Below are 20,356 nucleotides of genomic sequence, written 5' to 3' on the forward strand. Positions count from 1 at the left end.
CCCTCACTCTCCCACCATATCTCTCTTTGTGTCTGCATTCAACTTTGCTGGACTCCGTGGACGCAACGTTATAAGCGTAGTTAGTTTTCTTCCCACTGAGACAAAATCTACAACTTTGCTTACATCCAGATCTTTGCCCCAATCTACAGTCCTAAAAGAAACGGTACTCTCCTCCACAACATCACGTGAAATTTAACCATGTCCACTGGCTAAAGATCACAAATAGCCTTAACAAGATTGGACTGAATATCCGAAGCAGAAACGTTCGTGTGTCGAGATAAAGCATTTGCATCCCTATTTGCTTTTCCTGCACAATAGATAATCTTAAAGTTTTACGTTGACAACGCAGCAAGCCACATGTGCCCTGTCGCGCCTAACATGGCTTTTGACAAGACACATGTGAGCAACTGTTATCAGTTCTGACCTCAAAATGATTACTATATAGATACTCATGGAACTTAGCACACACAACCCACAGAATCTCCAATTGTGTGCTGGATAATTTTTCTCCGATTTCCACTCATTCCGACAACCACTCATTCCTTGCCACCTTGATGTTGATACAAACTGCCCCCAAACCGTCTCTACTGGCATCTGCATTGAGGATAAAGGGTTTAGAATAGTCAGCATAAGCAAATACTGGTGGTGTAGTTAAACTCTCTACCAGCTGATTAAAACCTGCCTGATGTTTAAAAGTACATTGTAACTTTGACTTGCGTTTGACTAGGCATTTGTCCAGATTTCTATGAAGAAAGTCAGAGGTTTGGCCAAAGGAATCAAATTTCTTGATAATATCCTTTAAGTCTTGAGAAACATCTGAATCAACAAATTGAGAGATAGAATACGCATTCTTGTGGCTACCGCCGTTGACCATGACAGATTCAGTAAGTTCGTATTCTATTTCCCTCACAATTCTGTAAAAGAATCAAAATCTGAACAACTGTGAAACTTATGCCTTTTTGCATCCTTCAGTCTATCTTTCCTTATACCAATCCAAAACTCGGTTTTCAAGATACGCTCCAGAGCATCCTCATGTATAAAGTCACCTTCAGATTTAAAGGTCACATGCAACCAAAAAATCAAACATAATTAAAACACATTTATCACTTATTCATGACATATAATATACATTGCTGCTTTTAATAAAACAAATAAACAAAATTATAAGCGTACAATCGCGATTCAAAAGTGCAATATTTTGTTCTTGCGCTTACTTCCCCCGAAACGAAGCCCTCGGGAGACCGAACCCAGTTATAGCGGGTGGATATGCACTCAAGTGTAACGACGGCTTCCGATTGGCTGTTTCATTTGCTGATATGCTGAGGGTTCATTGTATGTACAGAAAGATGATTTGTTTGATGGGCATGTTAGAAGTATAGCCAGTCACAAGAAAGTAAGATTCTTTATGGATAACAACTTCTTTTTGTGTACTTGATGCGTCGTTTCAGTAATGATTCATATACTGTTGTCAAACAAAATCATATACACTAAAAGAAATCGTTATCCATGAAGAATGTATATAGAGATGTTGGGTTTGGAAAATATATGCTCTCTGAATTTTCGTTCGATCCAATCAAAAATTATCTCAGCAGAGATGGTGAACTGGAAACTGTCGTTCGTCCAAGTACAAATCAGGACTTGAAGCTGACAAGAGTTTGCACCAGTTTCCGTCAGATCCAGTCATCCGAAAAAAATGAATGTAGTTTGTTTGCAACCCACAGACATAAAAACATGTCATGTGTATCACACGTGCCTAGTTACATAATGTGGCAGACACGAGACTCGGGTGCACGAGTCATAAATCATCTTATTTTCTTTATGTCGTATAGTCTGATAGGTGTTAAGTTCAAATTGCACGTGGTCAATGATTGAAGCTGTGTATTGCATGTTGTCTTTAGCAGACAGGCAGGTAGACATATAGGTGTGGATAAACCAGACATTGAGCTTTCTCTGTGACAGAGACTGCTTACCACAATCAACAAGGTTTTTTACGTAACGAGTAGATTATGTACTTGTTTGTGTACACAACCAAGATTAGACTACTGCTCACGACCTCAGACGCTGGGCATGCATACTGTTTCAAGCTCTGCGAACCTATTCACTGCGCATGCGTTATGGACGCAGTGCAGCACAGCTATTGAAACCAGTTTTCCCCCCAGCGCTGGGGGATTTCGCGGGCTTTTTTTCATCACGTTTTTTTTCAACGTTATAGGTTGAATTGGCATTTTTTATGATTTGTCTCGGTAAGTGCATACCGAAAGGTATCAGAATCTGCAAAGTTGTGTTTTACGTTGCATGTGACCTTTAACTTTCAACAAAGTATCGTGAAGTCTACAGGACGGAGTTGCCAAAGATTCACCTTCCTTCTGGCAATCAGTGAAGAACTTCTGGAGCAACGTATCGGCTGAACTAACTTCACCATAAATACTGTCAAGCTTACTCTAAATATCATCCTCAGATGCATGTTTACCAGGCAGAAGGACAGCTCTACCAGCTCCACGCTTAAATGCCTTTCTACCGTTCTGTGTTAAGATAGAGGCTGGATAATCCCTACTATTCAGAAAACACTTAACCCAAAACATCCAATTCTCAAACGAAGATGGCATCACAACTTGAGAATACAGATACTAGTATACGACGTAACTGAATGTATTGTGTGTTAGGTGCTAAGTAGGAGCTTGCCCGATGCTTGAGACATCTTCTGAATATCATCCTCATTGACTCCAGCTTTGCTACGTTTAGATTCCCAATCCTTCCATTCCGCCTATGGCCATTGTTGATAGGATCAGTGACAAAAGTAGAATAATAAATAGAAGTCCTGAAAATCTAAAGAACAAACAGTCAGCAAACATCAAAATTCCACTAATAAGAATCAAATCTGGATCCTCAAAACTGTCAGCTCTGAAATCAAAAAGTCTCATGCATTAACAGCGTGGTATCAGTTTGTCCTCAAAAATTGAAATGTGCAATGCTGTTGTTTAGACTGTTCTGAATGTGATACTATTTTTATGACAATCCTCACGCTCGCCTCAAGCTTTCATTCTCCTACCAAAAGGAGAAGATAAAAATGGACTAATACAACAATTCAAAACCCGTTCAGTATGTAAATAGTGTAGAAAACATTCAACTATTTTGAAACATGAAAATAGTTTTGATTACACAATGCCATTTAGAAAGAGGTCAAATGCAACATATGTCACATTTGGGATTTCACTTTCTTAGTAAAATACAAATTCTAGTACTATTTCGGCTGAGTCCCATTCGGGATTTGAACCCGCACCCTCAGGCACCACAAAATGAATGTCGGACAACAGGTAGTCTAGACTGCGTACTTTGTGTACCCCTCTGATAAGTGTAAACTTGCACGGCTCCCACGGTGGAAAGCTATGATTATACGATGCCATTTAGAAAGTGGTCAAATGCAACATATGTCATATTTGGGATTTCACTTTCTTTGCAAAAGTACAAAGTCTATTACTTTTTTGGGTTGAGTCCCATCCGGGATTCGAACCCGCACCCTCAGAGTCAGGCACCTAATCGCCAGCATACAAAGTCGCGGTGGCTGAACGGGCTAGACGGCTTACTAAGAAAGTGAAATCCCAAATATGACATATGTTGCATGAAACTAGTATTGTCACAATTGAGAACTAATTCACATATTACTTCAGTGGCATTTTAAACAAATGGCATAATAAACATTAAACATATGTGAAATTCAAATAATCACTCCATAGTGAACAGCTGAAAAAAACACAATGGTCAGAGCATCAATCAAATGCTCAACACAAAGGTCATGTGACTACAACATATGTCATATTTGGGATTTCACTTTCTCAGTTAAATACAAATTCTAGTACTTTTTTGGTTGAGGACCATCCGGGATTTGAACCCGCACCCTCAGAGTCGTGGTGGCTGAACGGGTTAGGCAGCTGACTTTGTGTGTTGGCGATTAGGTGCCTGACTCTGAGGGTGCGGGTTCGAATTCCAGATGGGACTCAACCCAAAAAGTACTAGACTTTGTACTTTACTAAGAAAGTGAAATCCCAAATATGACATATGTTACATTTGACCACTTTCTAAACGGCATCGTGTAATCAAAGTCATGTGACTGATGTCGCGCTCAATCTTTCAGCAAACGTTCATGTGATAACAGTATCACAAAAAGGCAACTTCCACGCTCGAAAACGGGAGGCAATAATATTCAGGAAAAACTAATGTCAGTCATGAAGAAACACAAGAGAAAGCCATTTCAAAATGTCAAATTGAGAGTCTGTTCCCAATATAATAACATTTACATTGCGAACGCGAAACTCGAGTGTGCACACCTATACGGCTAGTACTAGTACTGCAATAACTGTTCGTAGTACTGCTGCCGGCACCGTAACATGTTATATGTAACATGCTCTGGTCACCCAGAACACTGAAATATAAAAATAATATCCATCGATGCAGCGATGCCAATGGGCAGTGGCTAAATGTCACGATTCTGTTGCGGTCATATTGTTATGGTGGCCATGCTGTTATGGCGGTGATGGTGTTGGACACTAGTTACAAGTTGGGCACCAAAATGTCGCAGGTGTAAAACACGACCACTGGTTTGGTGACTAATTTGCTTATTTGCCATCTTTACGTAGAAACACAAGCGAGTCATACACCTGCAATTATGAAATTTTGAAATTTGATACAGGGATGCATGACTCATGGAGCTTATATACCACCTGCGTGCACAGACTCCAGGAGAAGCATGTTTCAGAGCCCGGGATGTTCCTGGCGGCAGCAAGCTCATCTGCATGGTCTTTCTGTAATGAGTACTGGTTTGCAAATAGCAGTCTGATCATAGAAGTTACATCGCGCGTTTCTGAGGTCACAGGAGGTTGCCAGGACAATAGACATGCTACCAACTCTATCTCGCTTGGCGTGTACTGCTGCATTTACTGGATGGCATCAATGAGATAACATGCATATGTGTGATCAAACGTTGAAAGGATAACTGAAGAGGACCAGACATCCTGTCACTAATGAAGCATTTCAGTAATTTGAAACTGTCCCTTCTGATATGTAAAATCCTTTGATTAAATAGATGATGTTCGCAAACCTCGAGGCGCCTAGTGTCACCGACAGATTTTGACGTTAACCTGATATATTCATGCACAATTACAGATGTCCCATCTGTAACAGAATTTAAGATTGTTTGATACAGTGCGCACCTATGTAAATACATCAAACTGCAACACATTAACGTCCCGTGTTGACGAAAGTCAATTTACACAAAAACACACACCGGCCAATAAATACAACATACATCATGTCCTATAAGTCAGTGAACAATGCAATTATATTTATAATGAAAATAATTACTCTTTGGTCGTACGTACAAATCACTCTTGCTCTGCAGAACATATATGACGTATGGCTGATAAGCTGCAATTCCCTGTGGTACATTGTCTGCTCCAAGAACTACCTATTTATTGATCAGCAGGGCAAGATTAAACTAGCTACGTATATCAAAGTCTGCATAGAAAATATTGCTCACTGGATGACTCCAGTTCGTCTCGTATCACACAATATTTGTCATTGTCTCTCTCGTTACTTGGAGGTAATAATCGTGTAGATGGAAGTGATAATTTGATTAAATACGAACAGATCGATCGATTGCTGAGTCACAGCGGTAGCTATGTGTAATTGAACACCTGGATCATAAATATAGTATTCATATTTATAACCAACTTTTATGAAAATGTATTAAATGTACAAACGGCACGTGAGATTAATTTCACAGGCATACTTGATCCTTACATCCTTGCAACTTTTCTCTACTAGTTAAACTAATGTGATGAGGTTTTTTAACCTTTCTGCACGAGTTATCTCTTAGATCATATGACATATCAAAATTGAAATGGCATTTCATTTTCAGGATAAACGTCTTACAAACTAAATTTTTTTGTTTACCGTAAATATTCTCCTCAAGAAAAGTAACGGATACTCGGAAATACGTTAGGGATTCCAAAAATGGTATTGATATCAGTTTCTAGAAGCGCGTCGGTGATGCTCATGAACAGAGTTAGATCGTAATACAACCGGCAGTGTAACAGAAATATGACAGTGTATGATCTGCCTGCCAACGATCTCGAAAGGTGATGGGAAAGATATATGTATTTCATCAGTAGTTCATCATGCAACGACTTGACAAATATACCTTTGCTACAAGGGACAAGATAGTATGCTCACCTTTGGCGAACACTCGGTATCATTACTGTTGTCACAGCTAACAGCTTCTTCCCCACTGACATGTTTATTTTATCCAGTTGGAGACTTGTAACACTTTCGGTGAAATAGTTTCAGGCTACTGGGAAAATCCATCGATGCCTTTTCCTCTCTTGTATTTATTGGGTTCATTGGCGAAATCAATGGAGTACGCCACAAGGTATGAACGGTATTTGTACCATGCTCTTTTGATCAGTGCATGCTGTGTGGTTTTCTTAAAAAAAAAAACACCCAAAACCAAACTATTGGTATCGAAGTTACAGAATTGTAAGACGATGTCAAATTTCTGGCTGAAGTGGCAGATGGGATGACCTATCCTCCAAATTGCCGTCTTGTTGCAACACTGCTCCTGCTCCAATGTCATTTGTCTCAATGTAGAGCTCAAGATGCATTTTGCGTGGATACAAAGAAACACGACCAGATGAACCCAATAAAAACACACATAAACAATGCAAAAAAAACAAAACAAGAAAAGACAAAAAGGTCCCTATTATAAAGACGATGCCAAAGAGTGAACAGATGATGCATTCCCCATAACCATTATAACTCCAGAGGCATATTCACTTCTAACTTCTCATACTGCACTAACAAATGGAGACTAAATGTTGATTCACATACGAGGTAATATTTTTTCAGACGTTTTGCATAAAATACAGCTTCAAGGTATTTGAAATCCGAATGTTTACTCTTGGGAAGTGAAATGGTGATTAATGGGATATATTTCAACGTCAATCTCAATTTCCAGCCATCACTGTGTAAAGTCCCCGGGGTACGAGCTACAGCGATCGAGTGGAAAAATGGTATACATGTACTTCTGGAAGTTATTGTAGAACAACCTGCTGGACATAATCGTCCTTGTGTCGCCATTTATGGCTCCAGACAGGTTTAATGTTCCTAAAAATCATGATTAATGAAAGCGATACAAAATTAATGTGGGCCACATAACCTGCTGGTAGCATGTTTTTGTTATTATATCAGGAACTGCTGCAATTGCCGAGGGGAATATATTACTGCCATGGATGACTTTAACTTTTTAAAATTCGATCGATATTTTTAAAGTTTGTGCCGTCTATAACAGACCATTTTTGACAGAGACAAACAATTAGATGATTCATAAACGTAAATTGGTGATGATAGCGTTTCCTGTATTCAACCATTTTGCCACGTTATGAGATTGTTGGAAATTAGTATCATCATCATCATCATCATCATCATCTTTATTTCTTGTGTATGAAATAAAATGCATATTATATAAACAAGGCAGCACGGGTATGTACATTGAGAGGAGAGTTAATTTACTGAAAGAGAAACGTGATGTTATGGTATAGATATGAAAGAGGTGTTTGAAGCAGCACATATGACGTGACTGTATATAATACAAAGGCTTAAAGTGCATAATGTATGATCGCCGGTGGACTGGCGCATGGACTTGACTCAAAGTTCACTTCAAGTTGGATCGGTGTTAGTAGACTAATCTAGGTGTGCTCTATTTGTGTGTAAGACACTGCTTCAATTGGTATGAAGCGCTGATAAGCTAACGTGGCCGACATCAAGAAGAGAGCTGAGTGAAGGTTAAAGGCGACGAGGATATCTGAGTCAGTGCATTTGATGTATTGCAGGAGAGTTTCTTTATCAAAGTTTTCTGATGCATGGAGAATCAGAGGGAGACTATTGAGGGAGCAATTCAATGGAATAGACTGACCTAAGAGCTGTACAGTTACTGGCGATATGTCCCAGGAGATATGTGTACATTTGTTTGCACCGTGTGCACATTACCTGGCTCTTCTTAGCCGTGTATCGCCAGGAAATGAGGAAAATCCAAGATCAGATAAATTCAGGAATAGTCCATTGTGACGGTGAATTCAGTATGTACCTTACTGTCAAGTTCAACATTGTGGCTGATGGTCTCTGTTAGGTTGAAGGACGCTATCGTGCATCCAACTCCGGGTTGATATCCTTGCTGTTTAGGATTTGGAAATGACGTACTTGTTTGACGTCAGCGTTATTGGCGATGTTACTAAAATGTAGCCATTATTAAAAACAACAAATATACTACGTACTTACGTACCCTCTGAAAAGGACACATTTACAGTACTTCACAGCCACTAACAATCTCAGTTATTAATCTAGACTGCCAATAATAAAATATTTAATTATTTACAATTCAGATAACAAATCAGAATAATCTAATTCTTTTTTAAAAGGCAATAATTACATGAGAGCTGGTATTAGTGAAAAGATTCTTCATAATTCGTGATTTATCCCTTGTGCTGTAATATTCCGAACAGTTGAGCAAGACATGCTTGACTGTGATTCTTTCATCACAAGGAATACAAAAAGGAGGATCCTCACCTTTCAAAAGGTATTCATGAGTTTATCTCGTATGGGCATTACGACATCGTCGTAAGATGGCTTCTTCAAATTTGGACTGACATACCAAGTGGGCATAACAAATATAGCTTTGTATTCGGTGTATGGAATAAGAAAGGGTGCCACAGATTTATGTACTGCTGCCTTGGCAACAAGATCAGCTATCGCATTCCCAAAAATGCCTACGTGGCTTGGTAACGTAACCAAGATATGACGATGTCGTACTGGCCAGTAGCAATTCAATAATTTCAGTTAAAAGTGGATGTTTACAAGAAATACTTTTAACAGTCTGAAGGCAAGAAAGAGAGTCTGAAGAGATTATATACTGTTTGTGTTTAGGGTGTCAAGATTTGACTGGGGTCCACTGGGTCCCAGACAGCATGAATACCTTAATGTCACATTAAGCATGCTTTGAATGGCGTGTCTCTACGATTGGAAAATCGAGTCACCACAACGTTTCCAAGAAATATTTGGAGGTTTTGCTTGGTTGTAAAAGGGAGGTTGACGTAGAACGAGGCTGGATGTGATGGGTCGATGGTCTGAGGCACAATTTAAGTCATTTGCCTCATGGAAGATAATAGCTGTTGATATAGTTCAAGGAAGTCTAGGAAGTGAAAATATAGCCTGTTCGAACCTGACTGGTACAAATGTATATACTTTTGCTAGAGTCTGTGTTAATGAGTGTAGACATCTGATTGTTTTCTGTGAGGAAATTTATTAATTAACGCTTTCCTGAGCGTTAGGTGTGACTGTGTTGAGTCTAGCATTCACCAAAGAATACTCCAACGCCAGTAGTATTGCAGTGTTCATAGATGTCTTGGAGTTTTTCGAGAACGGATCTTAGTGTGGTGCGAGAGTGAATTTTCTGTAAATCGTATTATTAATAAAGTAATAATTATTACTGGTTCACAGCGTTTATTGTTTTGAATAAGAGTGGGTCACATTCTGTATGATAGATGTTCAGTGGTATTAGTATTTTATCGGCAGGCCTTTAAGGTAGTTCTAAAGAATTACCTCTTATTGATTGTGATTGTGTAATGAGGTATACGCGAGGGTGGTCTTAAGCATTCTAAGTTAATGGCGATGGTCGTAAGTGCTCGAGCTTTCATGAATTATTGACTGTATACAAAAAGGCTAGTTGCCTTGTTGTCGACACGGATATACACACAGATTACTGGAGTGTATATATCTTCCATATGTATATATATCAACGTAGGTAAGTATCTCGCATTGGCTCAGATTTACCACCTTCCGTTTAATCCAAGTGAATAGTTGAGAGGAAGTCCAGCGAATGTGCCAACAGTTTGTGTTCGCTTGTAAAGGCAAGGTATATGTCATATATAGACAGTATTTCAGCGCGAGATAATGCCGAGGAAACAATACTCATTCCATGTGAGCATATTTAGTGAACAAGATTGTTCATTTGATGAGGGGTTCGGGCACACCGAGTAAACAGGGCATGAATGAATGATGTGTGCTAAATTGAGATTTGCATGACTAGTACCAGTCACGGTCTTCCTCATTAGTCTGGGCGTGATTGGAGTGCTGCCTTGCCATTGTCTAGAACTTAACACTCTTCTACAGTACACTCCCTGGGGCCAATGAACACTTTCTTCTTCATGCACAGTTAGCTTGTTTGATAGGTTACTGTTAATATGTTTGGCCTCGATCAACCGGACTCCTGTCACTGTTACTTCATTATTATTTATAAAAGTTTCAATAACCTGCCTCGAGGAGTTGTCTGGCATGCCTCCCACAAAGCACCCTACTCCTGTCATGTGCACCCATTGACATTATCACTGTACGTTTTGGGCCAGCATTCAAGTCTGTTGTGACATTTATGTTCAGGTCAGTAGAGGCATTGGGCGATGGATGATTTTGCGTTTTGACAATAATGACATTGCGTGGGCAATGTAAGAGTACTGAAGAAGAGATATTTCGTAGTCCGAGTCGGGGCACATTTTGGGTGATTTATTTGGTGTCATAGTGATCGTCAAGAGTCAAGTGTTGAGTCACGGTTGCTTTGCTTGTCTGTTGTGTGGTTGATTGATGTGTATCACTTACAGAAGGTTGTTGTTGCGTTATTAGTTAGACAAGTTTTCTTAAGCTCCGACATGTGTTATACAACAAACTCGACCACTTGTCTCATAGTGATGTCGGCTAATGTGTTCATTGTGTTCCTTGTTTGAAGTGCTTTCAGCATTAAATGATTATATTCCGCTATCATCTTCATATTTGGATTGCTCAAGTTCACAAACCTTTTTTGTCAGTGACTTCAGTCTTGAGGTGGGCGCAATTAGCTTCTTAAAATTCTTACGAATCCTAACAGACTGATAGTTTCTCTCCCTCTGACCCCAGAGGTGAGACCATAAGACGTTGTGCGTCAGTCGTGTAGGTGTGCTTGTGTCATCCCATCGATAAATGACTGTAGAGTATGACAGTCTGTAGCATAGTTTAGTAAACTACAGCTTTTGTGAAAGTTTTTTTCCTGTGATCAGTTGTCGAGTTGTCGATATTGTCTAGAAGACAGTCATTAGCTGAGTAGATTGTGATATAACAATGTCACAGAAGCCATGTTGACCGGCGCTGATTTCATTCAGCCGAGTTGAAACACTTTCCAAAGATGTTAATCTGGGATCTTTATCCTTGAAAGTTGACTAAGGTTCACTGCAAACACTCACTGTAGTAGACTTCTCGATAGAACATCCAGTTTCTTCTTTGTGAACCATAAAATAGACAGTTTGTTCAGAGAGAGGCACAAGTATGCTGTCACTCTCCGCAATCTTTATAATCGTAGCTATGTATTCCGAGGGAATACATTTCTACCACGAATGACTTTACCTTTTTTAAAAGGGGTCGATTTTAATGTTTGTACCATATATACACGTGCGCAAAATTTAAGCGCCACTATTTTCATAGTGTCTTGATTTCAACACTGAAGGTCAGAAATACAAACTTTAAATGTTTATAACTAAATTAGCCTTCCGTAGATTCGTGAACCTAACAGTGTCAACATATGACAAGGAAAACGCTCTGCAACTCCATTTCCCATCTGAATCTTGAAAATCAAATTTCACACACTTGGTTTCACCGGTCTGTTGTGAGATTCTCCTTTCATGTTAGAGTTAGAAAATCAGTCATGGTGAGGAGAAAGTTAAGAGATGGCATGTCATGCAGAGCCATTACAAATGGGTCGTCATCACCCGTTTATATCATCGTAATGATAGTTACCATTGAGTATCCAAAGCAGCAGATCACAAATAGTGGGTGGCGCTGAACGTTAGTACATGTGTGTATAACAGACTGGCTAGTATTATAACGAAGACGAAGAAATAAGTAGTACCTTATGGTCAAATAGTGATGATAATGTTCCAGTATTCGTCCGTTTTGACACGTTATGAATGTCTCTCATTTTGTTGTACTGAACCGTCAAACCGACACATACGTTATAAGGTGGAAACTGTGTTGTCGTGTATTCAGGGTGAGGATTACCCGTGTGTCGATTTAGACAGACATTACATAGTTGGTGACATTGGTGACAATTAAAGAAACGTGAGATGAAAAGACGAAATGTATGTGCCCGTGTTTAACCGCAGGCATTTACTGAACAGTCATCATGCCATGTTTAGTCGATTCCGGATAAATTACAGTCGGGTCATGTGTAACAGCATTGAAAATCAACGTCATTGTCCGTGTAAATGGAGAATGTTAAGCATACCGAACTGAGGGTTAAGTGCAACATTGAACCCTTTAATTCTGTGGTTTACTTGACATCAATCCGCTTCTGATTTTGTATAGGTCTCTTTGTTGAAGACTGGCTCTGTGAGCATCACCGTTTCTCACCGGGAATAACATACACCGAAGTCATTGGCAACGCATCGAATACACAAGGACTATAATGGTAGGTAGTATCTTCAGTACCGAGACATGTACTTGTTTAAATGGCAATTTGATCTTGCAGGATATCTGTTTTCCCAAGCTTTTACCTATAAGCATTCGAATCTCTGTATTTTTATACAGTAGTCATAACTCAACATTGTATCTACATGTAACTGGATTTTCTTGTTTGTCTGAATTGTGTGTGTGAATCTGTGTTGTTTAGGGGACTCATGGATATTAAGGTGTCCTGTGAATAATCTGGACCAGACAATTTAGTCATTAATTTAATGAGATCAACACGCTGTCACCCAAACCAATCGCTGGATTAAGTCGCAGTTAATTGTATTACCAACATAAATGTTATGTCCTGGCAATCATTCCGAAGCGGCTTTCCCGCGGTGTTTTGTAGAACCAATAAAATATCAAAATACTCTCTCCCATCCGTACAGTAATGGGGGTATTTAGGCATGACTTGACTTTTGACTCTCCTCCCACATTTACCTCATATTATTCCAGGATATTTATATAGAGCACATATCCATGCATCTAGTGCTTGCTCAAGGCGCTGGTATATGGGTCCCTCGATCCTTGGATGTCAGTTTCAGCGTCACATCGTATTATCAATCTCAACTCCCGGGGGAGTATACAACTTGCTGCCACCGAGTTTTGTTGTGGCACTCTCATCCTAACGAGGTACCAAATTCACAGCTGCGTAGACTGGGACACATAGTCACAGCACTTTGTCCAAGTTTACTGTACGTTGCTGTACCTCCAACTAGGTGCGTGTACGTATTCATGAGTCCACCATCTGGTCAGTTACCAACGGATTTGTGGGTTGTTTTAAGTGGACACAAGGGGTTTTGACAACACTGAAAGAGTCTGCACACAATATCGCCCACCGCGCCCCATCAGTGATACAGGAAATAACTAAAGTTTTGTTCACTGTGTCACTCCAGCTGACAATACAATGCCTTTTAAATGAAAAGCATGTATATGTGGACAACGGAAAACAACTGAGTCATCGCATACATGGAACGTATTATCATACACACCTGTTGATTCATACGTGAAAGACGTAATTTGGATAAATTCAAATCATAGTTGTGTAACTTTGATTGACTGGTTTTGTTTTTTATTTTCAGAGAGCCGAATCCACCACATAAACCAGCGTTCCAGATACTTTATTATTGAGATGATATCAGATGACATAATATGTGTTGAAAAAAACGTATTTTATGGCCGACGGAGATAGAATCAAATATAATATCATAAAAGGCAGCTGGGGGTAATTGTCTCGTCACACATTCTTTAAAATGTTATAGCTTATAGCATTATTTCCCTCCTTATTCCAAAACCTGAGCTGGGATTAGAAATATAATACAAACTTCCTAGAGATAATGTGTGTTTTTTTACATATAAATACATTACATTCTCATTGGAATTGATTGGGAACAAGATAACTATCCTGTTTCGGTCTGTAGACGATGAAACAAAGAGTACTGTTACAAAGGCTAATATATAATGAATGTAGCCATTAAGATCAGAAAATCAAGTGACGTTTTGCGAAGTTGACTCAGTTGTACTGATTATGTGGAACTGGACACGATGGGGTAGGATCAACATGATCAAATTGTGTCTTGTGTCCTTTACATTCACTTTAATATCTAATGATTGCACTGATGGATATAATGTCTGAATATCAAAAGACAGGAATTTGATAGATCGCCACAGACAACGTCCCGGCCATTATGAATTAATGTAATAACACATTCTACACCTTGCACATTTCATTCTTTAGAAGTAAAACATTCGCGCAGATACCGAAAACCGCCGGTATCGTTTTGTATTGAAACGGATTTTGTGGTGTAGATATTGTTGGGTTTGATTCGGTCTATCACGACATCTTAAGTAATTACAGAATACACAGTCACCTAGTGTTGTCATGATCGTCTCTGAAATGCATTCTATATGAACACCAGTAACGCAGGCCGCACAGATGCTCAGGAAAAGGGATACACATTGAAAGATCTCATTCATTTTCTATTTGAAATTCCGTGACAATGGCATTTTCCAGATGCAGTATTTGTGTGTTCTACATGACACTTTCTTTATTCAGTTTCCTAGCAGTTGATATAGATATCACATGGCTCAAACGTGTAGTACGACCTGTCAGCGAAGCCTGAAATGAATTACAATTAGAAAGGCATAAACAGTTTACCATCAGACAGGCACATATTACGTTCCAAGAGGCCAGACGAAAGCAGTCGTTTATGTTCTTAATTTGATGAATTGCTCCCGAAATGGGATGTTGGTATGTGCATAAACATTCTTTATGTACACACTCTGATCGATGTGTTCTGAGGCGCACCAAGCGCCACATGTCTATATAATGTATGACCGAGACCACGAGAAACCGCGATAGTGTTGGGATGTGCATGTGCAAGTATCTCACCAACAATTTTAAGGCACAATGTGTTCTTTGCAGATTTGGACGTATTGACTGTTCAAACAAATAGTCTCTAATATATGCTTTAGGTTTCATGTTCAAAATGATTTAACGCGCGTACAATAATTGTAAATGAAACCGGTAAAAGTGTACATGGATATTTATGCATAGTGGTTGTAACTGTAAACATCTGTGGTGGTATTCAGTATATGAGGCAAAGGAAATATGGCTATGTACAACGCTGGATACTTAAAAAATGACCTCGTACCAAACCGTCAATTGAGATTCACGATGTGTCTGTCTGCTGCTTGTATCCGTCGTTCGAGACACGCAGTCTCTCATCTTCCTCAAATCAAGTTGAAAGCCGAGTTTGACCTGAGATGTACAGTGGGGGTTGGGGTTTGAGGGGTGTTCGTCTTGAAAGTACGAACCACTTAGAGGTAAAACACATTTAAGTGAGTGCTCTGTTTCAGTGAATGTCACCTGAGGTAATTGATGCAACTATTGAGAATGCAAGAAAATGATTGCGGACTCGAAACTCGATTCGTTCTCATCCTGCTTAATAGTACCAGACAGGGATAGTACCAGACAGGGATAGTACCAGACCCATAAACATGGGTATTGTAAAATAATAAGAGGGGTCCGTGTCCAACTTTATTCGGGTAGCCATGTTTGACAAGAGGGTGGTACCTAAAACAATGCCCAGTGTAATTAGGTCACTTTTATAACTGATGTTAACCCATTCTTTACCGGTATTACCGAGGCTATGCAAGTCATGGATTGCGTCGTGATTTCCTTCCAAGCCTTGGTATTACTGATATAGTGAGTAAATTAAAACTACATGTCACATCGGCAATATTTCAACTATATCGTGGTGACAAAGAGTCATGTGTTGAGTGAAAAAAATATATATTATATTTTTACCATTTATATGGCCGTCAGCGAATTACAACATAACAACTAGGTATTCACAAATGAAATGGAACTAATTTGAGATCAGTGTAAATGCTTAATCATTTGGAATCAGCGAGCGGTAGAACACCATGCTAGGTATCTATAAGCTGTATAGTGTTTACAGAAGAAAAGCATTAAACGCAACTTACTCATTATCCCAAGCAACATACTATGTATCACACATTCAACCCATGTAGAAAATCGAACCCGTTATTCGGTATGTTGATCCAAGTATTTGCTCGTTTGCCTGCACCATGTCGACGAATAATTGTATACATTTCTGTGTTTTACACCAGCCTTAGGGGTGTCCAAGAACGGCTTCATAATATGTTGAGTTCAGAATGGTTCTCGAATTGGACGACTGTCGCATTAGAAAACAATATTCAGTGGAGAAATCTGCCGAAACAGATTCCACTTTACATAAAGCACAAAACTTTGTTGGAAAAACAATCAATAGCCAGCTGTATGCAAAGGATCTGCAAAACAGCGTAAACCCTCTAAACGCAGCTCTATAGATATAGATGATTCCAAGAAAACTAGGTATGTTTACTTAGAGAGGATATTTCTTCCAGATGAATTACTTTCGTGACTGCTTCCCGGAAAGATTTCAACGTTGAGCTTTTTCACAAACACCAGCGGATTGTGGTCCATGAACACTAAGATTGGTAACCACCGTTGTGTTCGGATACATGTCGAAATGCTGGAGGGCACGTATCAGTGTCACTGCCGCCTCTATTGTAGAGTAGTGTCGTTGACGACTCAAGTTTCTTGCTGAAGTGGCAGATGGGATGACCTATCCCCAAATTGCCATCTTGTTGCAACACTTCTTCTGCTCCATTGTCATTTATGTCAATATTGAGCTCAAGATGCATTTTGCGTGGATACAAAGAAACACGACCAGATGAACCCAATAAAAACACACATATACAATGAACAAAGACAACAACAACAAGAAAACACAAAAAGGTCCCTATTATAAAGACGATGCCAAAGAGTGACCAAATGTTCTCCATTCTCGATAACCGAGATAACTCCAGAGTCTTATTCATGTCTAATGTGCCATATGCACAGGTAAAAGATGTTGGTTCCCGTGCGAGGCCTTTGAAAAGTCATATTTTTCAGACGTTTTGCACAATATACAATCGACTTTTTCAGATTCAACATACTTGAAATCCGAATGCTTGTCCATGGGAAATACAATGATGATTAATGGGATATATTTCAACGACAATCTCAATTTCCAGTCATCACCGTGTGTGTAATGTCCCCGTGGTACAAAAAGTGGTAGAAAAATGTTATACATATACTTCTGGAAGTTATGTTTTGTAGAACAAGCTGCTGGATATAATATTCCCTGTGTCGCCATTTATGGCTCCAGTCAGGTTTAATGTCCACTAAAATGATGACTAATGAAAGTGATACAAAATTAATGTGGGCAACATGATCTGTTGGTAGCATGTTTTTGTCATAATATCAGTCGTGCGATTGTTGCCGAGGGGAATACATTACTGCCATGGATGACTTTAATTTTTAAAATTTGATCGATATTAATGTTTGTACCATCTATACTGTTACGATCAGCTACTGTTAAAAAAGGAGACAAAGAAGTAAATAATACATTAAGGTTAAATGGCGATGATAATGTTTCCAGTATCTGTCGATTTTGCCATGTTAGGAATGAGATTGTTGGAAGTTATCATCATCATCATCATCATCATCATCATCATCATCATCATCATTTACATTTCCTCCTCTGTATGACATTAGATGCGCATTACATCAACAAGACAGCATGAGTATGTACATTGAGAACAGAGGTAATATACTGATACAGAAATAAGATGTTGTGGTAGACGTGACATGTGACGTGTGTTATACAAAGCTCATAGTTTATATTGTATGACCACCAATGAACTGGCACATGAGCGAAGGACTCAAGAGTTCATTTCGTGTTGGATCGGCTCACTCAAGAGGAGAGCTGAGTGATGGCTAAAGTCGACGTTAACATCTGGGTCAGAGCACTTGTCCTGGGTACGTCCAGTGATGTGTTGTAGGAATGTTTCTTCTCCGCAGTTATTTTGAGATCTATGGCGATTCAAGGGGAGACTATCGAGGTGTAATTCCAAAAGATTCTATGAACTGACCATAATGCAGTACAGTTACTGGCAATATGTCTCAAAAGATCTGATATGATCCGTAGATTTGATCACAAAGTGTGCACATAGCTTGTTCAGAGCTGAGCCGGGAAGAAGCATGCTTTGTGGCGACGTCTGTTGAGTACCAGATACCAAAGCAGACAGGGGCTTGGTTGGATGTGAAGATTTCGAATTCTGTATAAGCCATCATGAATCCACTGTGTCATGTATGACTGGTTGGTATGTTGGGTAATCAGTTTCTTCCAGGTTTGGTATGATGGAACTGTTTGACAAAGCAGACAATACAATATTAAACACGAGCTCTAGATCGCAAACAACTGAAGGTAGATCACCATACTAGGAATCCAACATGAGTGTGGAGCTTGCACATTCGAAGTTCGTTTCCGACCAGAAGACATTCTGGAGGAGTAACGTCAACGGTTTGGCTGCTAAAATTATAAAAATACGATGATTTGGCACGTTGTTCTTTTGACTTCATATCTCCATGTCAGGGTGTAGTCGCTGATGATATCAAGTAGAGCTCGAAGGCCTGTGGGGGTGAGAGAACTGTCAGGTCATCTGCTCGAGTTGGGTTACAAACCCGAAAGCTTCTAAAGGTAGTTCCATGTCCATTATCTTGAAGACCATTGAGGAGGTCATTGATAAATAGGCGATACATGTCGTCAGATAAAACATCTCCCTGTCTTACCACTTTTTGGACTGGAAACTGTGGAGAAGAGTGTCAGCTATTTATAGCAGCTATGCTTTTGAGGTCAGATAATTTCAAAGAAGAGCCCATTGTGCTAGACAATTCCACACGTCTGGTTATTGACAATTTATGTAGCATATACCTTACTGTCAAGTTCAACATTGTGGCTGATGATCTATGTTAGGTTGAATGCTATCGTGCATCCAAACCCGGGTCGATATCCGTGCTGTTTGGGATTTGGAAATGAGGTACTGACAACAAAGATATTGGTCGATAGTTTATGCAAGGTTCTTTGGTTTGTTTGTTGCCCTTTTGGATTATGTAAGAGAATTCTATTTGGGAAGCAGTCGTGACCAGATGCTCATGATTAGAAAACTAAGAATTAATGCCAGTCTTTGTATGTGGAGGGTGAACATTTTAATGAAACGAAGCAGAGTTTTGTTGGTTGTCCACTGGGTCCCATGCGTCACAACCATGGTGAGAGGGATGTGCACAATAGTTATTTGTTCTTCCTCTCTTGACTTTAACCATTTTCAAAAATACATTCATGTTACATTCATTATGCTTTTCAAATTCTCTAAAGGTGTCGTCAGTAAGGTTTCGTAAAGTAGCTTGCTGTTTTCTTCTGAAGTCCGTCTTCAGACGCGTGTATGCTGCATAAGAGTCATGTGCTCTGGACGTCCTTGCTTTGCTTTGTTGAAAAAATCACAAGCCAGCTGTATGCAAAGAAGCTGAAAAACAGCGTAACTCCTTTGAACGTAGCGCTATAAATAGATAATTCAAAAAACAAACTAGACATGTTTACACAGAGAGGACTAAAAAGATATTTCAAAGTGAATTAGGTTTCGTGACTGTTCGACTGAAAGAAACGTTAAACAGCTGGAAATACACAAAACAGTGTTTATTTGAAGAGCTTGAGTTTCTTCAATGTATGGCTGTGCGCGGTACACGTGAAGGGGGGGAGGGGGGGGGGCTGGGGGGTGGTGGTGGTGTTGCACGACACATATATTATTTAACCTACTTTCATAGTTAATTGCGAGGCCCGCCGCTAGAGCAGAACATATTAACGAACTTTTCAGAACATTATCTTCAGCCCACATTGATAACCAAAAGATCATAAATGTGTGCACACTGACAGCAAAGTCATTTAGAAAAAGTCATAACAAAAAAACGTGTCAGGCATCGTTTTTACTATCAGATTAATAAATCAAACTTAATAATTCTATTTGCTATGTTCACGTGACGTGCGCGTTATTAAATATTAACTCTGAACTTGTTGGGTATTGCTGATACCAATAAAAGCGTGCGGTTGAAGCGTTACGATTACCGGTCAATGCATTACAATGAACGTATTCTTCATAGCGCAATGAGTGTCTACGCCAAGCGGTATGGACAGCTGTGAACAAACGGGACTTCGTGTATTTTCCGTTGCAGACAATGATCACATATAGCAGACGCTAAATGACGATACTTGTGATGAAGTAGTATCACGCCCTTGCAATTAATTGCAAATCAAACGTGAACTGTCAGTATCTTGGGAACGTGTGCATTTGTATTTAAATTTGACATGTCCGGGGTTCTACATTATCATGTGAAAGG

At 39.4% G+C, this 20,356-nt stretch overlaps 1 pseudogene; it reads right to left on the bottom strand.

Moving 5' to 3' along the window:
- Nucleotides 1–520: 520 nt before the first annotated feature.
- LOC137272123 (uncharacterized) lies at nucleotides 521–2,712 on the bottom strand (annotated as a pseudogene).
- Between the last annotated feature and the right edge of the window lie 17,644 nt (nucleotides 2,713–20,356).

This window comes from Haliotis asinina, chromosome 2, assembly GCF_037392515.1.
Source record: "Haliotis asinina isolate JCU_RB_2024 chromosome 2, JCU_Hal_asi_v2, whole genome shotgun sequence".
Lineage (NCBI taxonomy): Eukaryota > Metazoa > Mollusca > Gastropoda > Lepetellida > Haliotidae > Haliotis > Haliotis asinina.